The 9,530-nt window shown below is 32.3% G+C and overlaps 1 long non-coding RNA gene across 2 annotated transcripts in view; it reads left to right on the top strand.

Moving 5' to 3' along the window:
• Window positions 1-3,758, top strand: part of LOC104851398 — a 9,934-nt gene extending 6,176 nt beyond the window's left edge. Inside the window, exons 4-5 of one of the 2 annotated variants that reach the window (XR_777205.1) lie at window positions 2,990-3,128; window positions 3,647-3,758. This is a non-coding gene — a long non-coding RNA (uncharacterized LOC104851398). Of the gene's footprint in view, window positions 1-2,340; window positions 2,581-2,989; window positions 3,129-3,646 lie in introns of those variants that run through there. The other variant, XR_777203.1, reaches the window with a different exon arrangement.
• Window positions 3,759-9,530: the final 5,772 nt, after the last annotated feature.

Here is a 9,530-nt window from a genome sequence, read left to right as displayed (position 1 = left end):
ATATATTTTTTTTTTTTAACCAGGGTTTGAACTCGGGTCTTTGAACTTGCAAGGCAGGCCACCAAACCACTGAGCTAAATCCCCAGCCCAGAAAACTATATTTTTGAAGGCAATAAAATCTGCCATTATATACATAGGCTTGCTTGTCATTATAAATTTTGCCTAGAATTCTCATTATTATTTTGTTAAGCAAATATCAAGAATTTCACTAATTTTATTAGCTACTATCAACACGTGTGATAACAAATTAGATTGACTATAAAACATTCATTTTGATCAATATATTTTATGATAAAAACTGCAAGGGCTCTGAATTTTTTCATTAAATTGCTGTCATTTTTAATGCTTATTTGAACATTCTTTCTAGAATATGTAAAATATGCTAATTCTTGTCAAGGCCTATTTCAGATAACATTTTATTTTCCGCTTTTAAGATTGTTATATATATATAATTTTAATTAAATAATATAAATTTTAACTATTTTAAATATTCTAACAATATTTTAAAACCATATATTTTATGTCCTTGGCAATTCACTCAATTTATATCCGATTTACTTGGAGGTCTTTAATGACTTCTGACCACTATTTTTAATATAGAATTTATTAAGTAAAAACAGTGGTTTATAGTACTATCTCTGTTAAAAGATCAATTGTTTGATATCTTAGAACATTTCTGTTCTTTTTCAAAACTTTTACTACTTAGCATTTTATCTTGTAAAATTATATTTTATAACTTCAAAAGTATTTGTTACTATAACCATATAATCCACTGGAGTGCTGAGAAAAAAATGTCTGTACAATGGTGTTACTTTGAAAACCAGGGTTTCTTATAATATGAATTTTCATTTTGCTCCCTATCAACATCTTTGTCAGTATAAAAGGAAGATAGCAATATAAGAGACACAACCCTCTGTCAGATGCACACTGAAGTATTATACAGCCCTTTAGATTCCATTCATTTTAACTTGATATGATTCAAATGATATAATAGCAAGATTTTCCATAGGAAAATGTTTCAGGGTAAAACAAAATTATGCTTTTAATAACATATTCTTTTTATTTCATTGATTTTTTTTTACTGATTCAATTACTCTTTAATTGGATATTTATCGAATTGCAGTTTATTCCATGTCATCTCATGTATAACTATGAACTGAACAAAGATCTGCTGTCAAAGACCTTACACACCAATGACTGAGAAATACAAGAAATAAATACTTTTCAATTAATAACAAAATGTTATAAAATACATTAAATGCACTACTATATATATATATATATATACACTGTACATATAATGCTATTATACACATACACACACACACTATACATGTAATGCTATAAAATACATATACAGTGCATATGTGTGAAGATTTACTAGGGGTGAGAAGAACTAAAATGTTTTTTAAAACATGACAGATTTTAGAATTCACAAAGGAAATCAAATGTTATCAGACTCAAGCTCTTCTTTTAACAGATCAAGATAAGCGAATCCACAAGGACTTATCCCATCATATTGGTAATCATAATCTACAATGAGACCATATGCAGTTGTACCATGGTACTGACCCAGTGCTTTACTGCTTTGAATCTCGTCGAATTTGGTAGTAGATACATTTTCACATGAACTTTTTGTTCCAGTGCTCATCCTTTGGTATTCCACAAGCAAGCTAGAATGAGTGGGTTTTAACAGCCTTGAAACTTTCTACTCTTTTGGCTAAAACAGTGTGTTTGGTGTATGTTATCCTTGGTCATTGGTGTGCCTCCTGAAAGGAACTGACCCCAGACACAGAGATACTGGACCACTGTATTCCTAAGTGCTGGAGCTATTTTCTATTACTAACTTATACCATTGCATGACACGTTTGCTCTGAAGAATTCTACATGAGATAAATGATATAATATTTTTCTCTATGTTTGTCCACCTTCTCTATTTGGTATAATTTTTTCCTACAGATTTTTGGACATTTGGAGTATCTTCTCATACATTTCCTGTAGTTTCAATGATATTACTTGTTGCTATATATTTATTCATATCAGCTTTCACCATGATTATAGAAACTTATAGAGTTAACATCTATATTTTAGAGTATGTGTATATCTGTGTCCTCCATATCAAGTAATACAGTATTGTAAATATAACTGACCATGGAAACACAGTTGACTTCTTTTGTGAAACAGTTTTTCAGATATGACTGTTGTAAGAAAGGCATCAAATGTGATATTATATAAATATGCACTTTTTGGATCTCTTCAGTGCTTTCCATTGGGCTCTAGGAATTACATATGTGTAAATCTAGGATCTCAGGGAAAGATGAGTAAGTTGGTTATTGGCAGATTCCTTTAGGTCTTGAATTACCAAAGTGAGTCCACAGTTGGAAAGGAGGAAGGAGATGTCTGCTGCATGAAGTTCTCACATGTTTGGGCTCCAAGGCTGTCACACCCCACCACTCCGACTACAAATTGACTGTCCCAGCTGCTGAGCAATAAATAAAACCACAGAACCAACCAAACAAACAAACAGAGTGAACAGCAACAAAGAGCCTTTTAGGGTTATTTTAAGAATGTGATCAACCAACCAGAAAACTTTTATTGTGCAATCAGTTACCATCTGCAGTCAATAAAATGTTACCAGTTGGCCTAAATCTGTAGCTCACTGGTCACTTGTGTTTTTGAGTATATTTGGTCCGATGCCTGTGTGCACCTGTTTATCCAGCGCACTCAGTATCCTACAGGCTAAAAGAGACAGTGAGAAAGGCATTACACCTGCAAGAAAACATATCCGCATTCTCTCCACACTTGCCTTTAGATGGATTTCTCCACTAGTCAGTGAAGGCATGCCAGTGAGTTTACATCCTCTCGCCCAACTTTAGTTACAAAAATGAAAAGCAGAAGCGTACACATGTACGTGGTCTCCATATACCTTTATTTCATGAAAGTATGAGTTTAATCCAGGATGGTAAAACAACTTCACAAATTGTTGTAGGAATTACAGTGATTCAATATAAATGAAATCCCAGCTGGCATCAGTACAAGACTGCTGTGAAGAATCGCTTTATTTAAAGCCACTTCTATCACTTGGTCAAGCGCTGTTAAAAAGGAGGAAAAAGGCTGTGGGAAAAAAGGTAATGAATATCGGAAATGAATGAAATAGAGAGAAAACTATTGGTACAGTATGAAAAATATGAAGTCCATTAAAGTAATGGCAGTCCAATCTATAAAATTTCTCCAGGTGTCTTATAAAATAGCTCCACATGATTCCCTTATTTTCAGCTAGTATAATCAGTAAAAATGGGCCCCGGTTCTGTTGTTCATATGGAAAAGGGCAGGGAAGTTTCAAGTTTACTATCAGAAAACTGAGAGTTGGGAACCTGGAGTTGTCATGACTTGTGTGGATTTGAGAAATATCTGACTTAACCTCAATGGCTGTTGGTTTTTAGTTAATTATAATATGTACATATGAGTATTCAAATATGTGGAATCCCAGAACGGCAAGTCAAATTCCTTTACCTTATAAATGATAAGACTCTGCCCAGAGGAAAAAGGATTAGCTGTATATCATCAACTGAATAATGAGGCCTGAGAGAAAAGTTGACATTTTCTAACGCTATTGGATGGGGTCTCGGGACATTTCTCTTCAAAGTATGGTCCCTGGAGGAGCAACAGCAGTGTGATTGTGGAGATTGTTAGCCATGTAGAAAGGCTGCCAAGATCCCAGCCAGACCACTGTGTCAGAACCTGCTTTGTAACCAGATCCCCAGGTAAGTCCTCCTTCCTTTAGTGTTTTAGAAATAACTGGCATAAATGAATAGATCAATGAAAAACAAGCACGCTGAGTTAGTGTGTTCTATAATTCTAGTAGAGAGCTTCACTTAAATTTGTTGCCGTGCATACTTTTAATTCAAATTATAGAATTGAATAAAAAAGCCTTTATAATAATTTCATTAATAATAATGAGATAACATTTATCACATGTATCAAATCCATATATTCCAGTGAACTCTCAGCTCCTCTGACAAATCAAACTAATAAATATTTCATGGAATATTTGCATATTATGAGCCACTACTTAATTTTCAAAAGATAACTTCACTCAAAGCCATTAGAAAGAATTATAGAGTTTAGAGATTCCCTCCCTCTCTCAAAACTAGGCATTAAATAAAAATAAACTAACAAACTGAGAGAAATTAGCAAATTATTAAAGAAAAGAGCAGTAGATATATATTTTTACATTTTAATTTCAAATAAGTTTACTGGTAGGTCTACGCATCAAAAAATATGACTTGTCTAACCCCTAAATCATCTGTTTAAAACACCTAAAATACTGCCAATATATCTTTGAAACATTCCTCTCTAGTGACAAACGCAGTACGTGTCTATACTAAGTGCTCAATAAATATTGTTTACAGGAAACATGGGAAGGCGGGAACTAGACTGAAGCTTTCTTTTTATTTTGTTCACATAAGAAAAGAAATAACCACTGTCTGATGGGAGTATAGAATGGTGCAACCCTCGTGGATATCAGTGTGAGACTCTTCAAAAAACTAGGATTAGAAGTTCCATTTGACCCAGCTATTCCTCTTCTGGGTATGTTCTCAAAAGAATTCAAAACATTATACCACAGCAACATAGGCTCATCCATGTTATAGCAGCACAGTTTGTAGTAGCCAAATCTTAGAAACAACCCAAATGCCCATCAACTGATGAACAGATAAAAAAGATGTGTTTTTTTTTTAATATAATGCATCACTATTCAACCATAAAGGCAGATAAGACATTTCTAGGAAAATGGGTACACCTGAAAATATACTCTTAAGTGAAATAAATCAAACACACATGTGTAAATATCACATTCTCTCTCTGGTGTGAGAAACTGAAAGTGAAAATGAAGACCAAAATGAACAATAAATGTTGTGAAATAGGAAGAAATTGTTCAAAATTGTGCAGAATGTGAGATACTTTGTGAGTACTTAAAATGATTTATGCAAGAAAGGTATAGTATTATTAGGAAATGAGCTGAGAAATTAACAATGAAAATATACTCTTTCTAGATCATGATCACAGTGTATTTGTTACACTCTAATAATTTTTATTATGAAAAGTTACTTTTTCAAGAACAGCTTTTATTAATATTAATTTATTAAGATCTACTTGTAACATATTAAAATGAAAAATTTTAAGCAAGCCCAATTCATACAGTGTAAGAATTAGAAGTTACTTCACATAGTCAATAAAAAGAAAAGTTCGAAGGAAATTTTGATTATTATTATGACTAGAGGAAAATTTGGCACCTGTGAAAAATGAAACTTAAGATACCTAAGTCTAATTTTGGGAGAGTCATTTGAGAAACACTTCAGTGGAATGATTAAAGGTCGAATTTAGAAACTAGAGGGAATAACACCGTACAATCAATGAGATTCAGCAGAAATTCTAGAAAAAAAGAAAGGCAACAAGTAGCCTTAATGGAAAGCAAAGTGGTAAAAGTTGCACTCTGTTTGATACATCACAATCAATTCACATTTTAAAATATTCTATAAAGTAGAATGTTTCTAATAATTTTGATTCTGGAGCATGGTATAACAATATGACTGAAAATATCTACTCCCAAATCCTTGGAATCTTTGAATTTATTGTATAACATTGTAAGAGCACTTTTTCTGATATAATTTAGATTAAGGATTTTCAAATGTGGAGTTCATCCTCAATTAAACAATTTAGCCCAATCTCATTACATTAGTCCTTGAAAGTAGGGAGCTGTTCCCACATGGAACCAGAAGAGATACCACGGAAGGTGAAGGCTGAGAAATGCTGACTGTGAAACCATTTCACACAGTTTCTATAATTCTGAGATGAGAAGTTCCACCTGCAAAGGCTAGAAAGACCTCAAGGAGGAGAGTCGGGAAGCAGAGATTTCAGTCTTGTGTTTACAAGTAAATAACTTTTAACAGAGCGAATAAACTTGCGAGTGGACTCTTCCTCAGATATTCCAGTAAAAACTGTAGCAGTGCTGATATGTCAGTGGCATTCTTTTGAGATCTGGAGCAAAGGAACAAGTCCAGGTATGAAGTGCTCAACATGTGTGTTCCATTGAGTTGCAATTTTTATTTTTTTTTTGTAATTCACTATAACAGCAATAGAAAACGTATTGGTGGATATCAATTATTAATAACTTTAAATTAATCTCTAGTGATTCTAATGAGCAGCTGGATTTGAGGAATCTTTTGTATACAGTGTGATAACCATGGTAAGAAAAAATATTGGAAAGCATAAACTAAATTTCGCTAGTAGGTGTTTAGTTTGTGTAAATCTGATTCTCTCAAAGAATTAGTAACATACTAACAAGCTATTAAGATAAGTGCAAAGTCTATTAGATGCATGCTGTCAAAATCGATGTACAGAGAGGCCAAGAGATTAGGGGAAGGGAAAGAAAATAGAAGTAAAAAGAATTAGGATGTATTATGGACATGCACTAACTTCCCAGGTTGAATGTAATCATTGTATACTGAAATCATGTACTGATACAAGTGGATTTTTAAAAACAAAATCATTATATAAAAGTTATTAGCTTTTCAATATGACCACTTAGAGATCTTAAGGAAAAAAAATATGCTATATTCCTTGTTAGCTAAAACTCGATATGAGTCAGTTATCTGAAACATTAACCTTGAAATCCTTGCCCATCTTGAGCCTCAGGCAGTGGGCCGCCTAACTAAGAGCACAGGTGCGTAAACACCACAGTGAATATCTCATATCTGAGTATTTACACCACATTCCCATAGAAAATACAAAGTTCCTTACATATATAGAGGAAAGTTATAAATTAATAAACAGGCATTACCACAATTCTTTTCTGTTGTAGCGTTAAATGTATCATATTAGAGGAAGATTCTAAACACTATAATTACACAGATCTATCAGTAGTAAACAGCAAAGTCAGAACAAGCGATCATAGTTCTTGGCTAAAGCAACACCTTGTTGTTGTTGTTGTTTTTTTTTAATTGTCATATTCTATAGTATCTGAAATAACCGACAGTCTTCTTTTCTGATTATTTAATGTTATCTTTTGTTCACTCTTAACTCATCAAATGTTTAGAAACTTATTCTGAGGAATATCATCAATGATATAGATAAAATGTCACAAAATCCATCCATAATCTCATTCATAAGAAAACACTGATGATTCTAGATAGTCTTGACGCAATAAAATTCTTGATACTTGTAATCTTATTGGTTAGTTATAACTTTGACCCATAACGTACTTACCTCATGATTTTTTCGGTATAAAAAAAATCAAACTTTCTCTGAGTAGTGGGATCCTTGGAAACCCATGTGGGACCCCTCCTGTCTCTCAGGAGCTTTTCCTATTTTCCATTCCTATTCTCCTATAAATTTTGCTACTCTTAAAAAAAAGAATAAATATTCTGCATCTCAGAATATAAATCTAGAGATGCTTCAGGATGAAAGTAGCTCTAATTTTTCAATTTCTAAATAAGCAATAAAACTAATCCTGAGATAATTACTTTAATACTAACAACTGGAGCCTGCAGATAAAAATAACTTAATTTTTCTCAGATAATCTCAGCTAGAAGTTATGGTAGACAGCAGAATTACAGTGACTCTGGATTGAATTGACATTGCCAAGCACTACTACCTCAAGGTGAGTTAATGAATGTAGTGAGAATAGGAAAGTTGAAATGTTAAATGTACTAAGTATTTTTTGCTCATGTATGTTATATTATCTAGCCTTTCAGTAATACCTTACTATAGTTTAAAAATACAATTAATAAATTATCATAGCATGGAATTAGTTATGAATAGTATTATGATATATATATATAGCATAAAGCGTTTTTTATAATTTTGAATATGAACCTTGTAGGAAAGGATGAGCGAATGTTTCATTTAAAATAAAAGTAATTAGAAAGCTTTTTTGGTTCAATGAAGTTTGACTTGAAAAAGAGATCGTGATGGGAACAATGAAGTGACTAATGGTGGCATCTGTACCTACCAAAGAGCAGAATGGACATACAAATCTATTGTTTCGTTTAGTGGACAGATTTCTCGAGTGTTACTTGAGAGAATGGGATCAAAGAGCACTTTATATTGATTTGATACTGAAAATAAAATAAAACTGCATGCACAGAGTCAAATTGTTCTACTTATCTTGGAAAATTTAGTTAATCCAATCACGTGAAAAAATCAAACATAGCTAGAGTTTAGTTTATCTTGCCTTATTGAATTGGTGTAAAGTTTCAGCTAATTCAGCACAGACAACTTCTGGAGCTCTGGTATATAGCATTCTGCTTAACTAGTAGAATTTCTTTTTCATGTTTGTATAGAAATATTTATCACTAGCATTATAGCACTAATTATATTATACACATACATAGGGTTATAAAGCACATTAGGGACTTTTACTTTGTGTTCATTTGAATTTATTACTTTTCATACACTAAAGAAATTAAATTGATACACTTTTCTCCATTAACTTGGAATATTACACTGTATACTTAAAATTTTATTAAGAGCATCCCATATTATTTATTCTTACCTCAATTTAAAAAAGTAATTCATTCTCATATTTTAAAATTTAGTCGCTGATTTTTATTTTATTTTTATTTTATTTTTATTTTGTTGTTTTAGAGTCAAGTTCTCATCATGTCCAGTTTGATTGTGAACTGAATACACACACACACACATTCAAACTTTCTCTGTTCTTGCTATTTCAATCTGCACTTTGAGGTGGTGAAAGATTAAAGGGAGTGGGGGTTAACATACACTAAACTTAGAGAGATAGTAGATAGTTGTTTTATAAAGTCCTAATGACAATCTTAAAAAAAAAAAAACTCTAGTATTGTTCCTATTTGAGGGTTTAGAAAACAAATTAGAGACCTTTATTAAATTAAATATTGACTTGCTTTATTTTTGAGGTATATTAACTACTGTGAAAAATGAAACTTAAGATACCTAAGTCTAATTTTGGGAGAGTCATTTGAGAAACACTTCAGTGGAATGATTAAAGGTCGAATTTAGAAACTAGAGGGAATAACACCGTACAATCAATGAGATTCAGCAGAAATTCTAGAAAAAAAGAAAGGCAACAAGTAGCCTTAATGGAAAGCAAAGTGGTAAAAGTTGCACTCTGTTTGATACATCACAATCAATTCACATTTTAAAATATTCTATAAAGTAGAATGTTTCTAATAATTTTGATTCTGGAGCATGGTATAACAATATGACTGAAAATATCTACTCCCAAATCCTTGGAATCTTTGAATTTATTGTATAACATTGTAAGAGCACTTTTTCTGATATAATTTAGATTAAGGATTTTCAAATGTGGAGTTCATCCTCAATTAAACAATTTAGCCCAATCTCATTACATTAGTCCTTGAAAGTAGGGAGCTGTTCCCACATGGAACCAGAAGAGATACCACGGAAGGTGAAGGCTGAGAAATGCTGACTGTGAAACCATTTCACACAGTTTCTATAATTCTGAGATGAGAAGTTCCACCTGCAAAGGCTAG

The sequence above is a fragment of the Fukomys damarensis genome, unplaced genomic scaffold (assembly GCF_012274545.1).
Source record: "Fukomys damarensis isolate Sample0158 unplaced genomic scaffold, DMR_v1.0_HiC HiC_scaffold_3, whole genome shotgun sequence".
NCBI lineage: Eukaryota > Metazoa > Chordata > Mammalia > Rodentia > Bathyergidae > Fukomys > Fukomys damarensis.
Note: the sequence above shows the minus strand (reverse complement) of the source record. Positions and strands in the feature narration are given on the sequence as shown.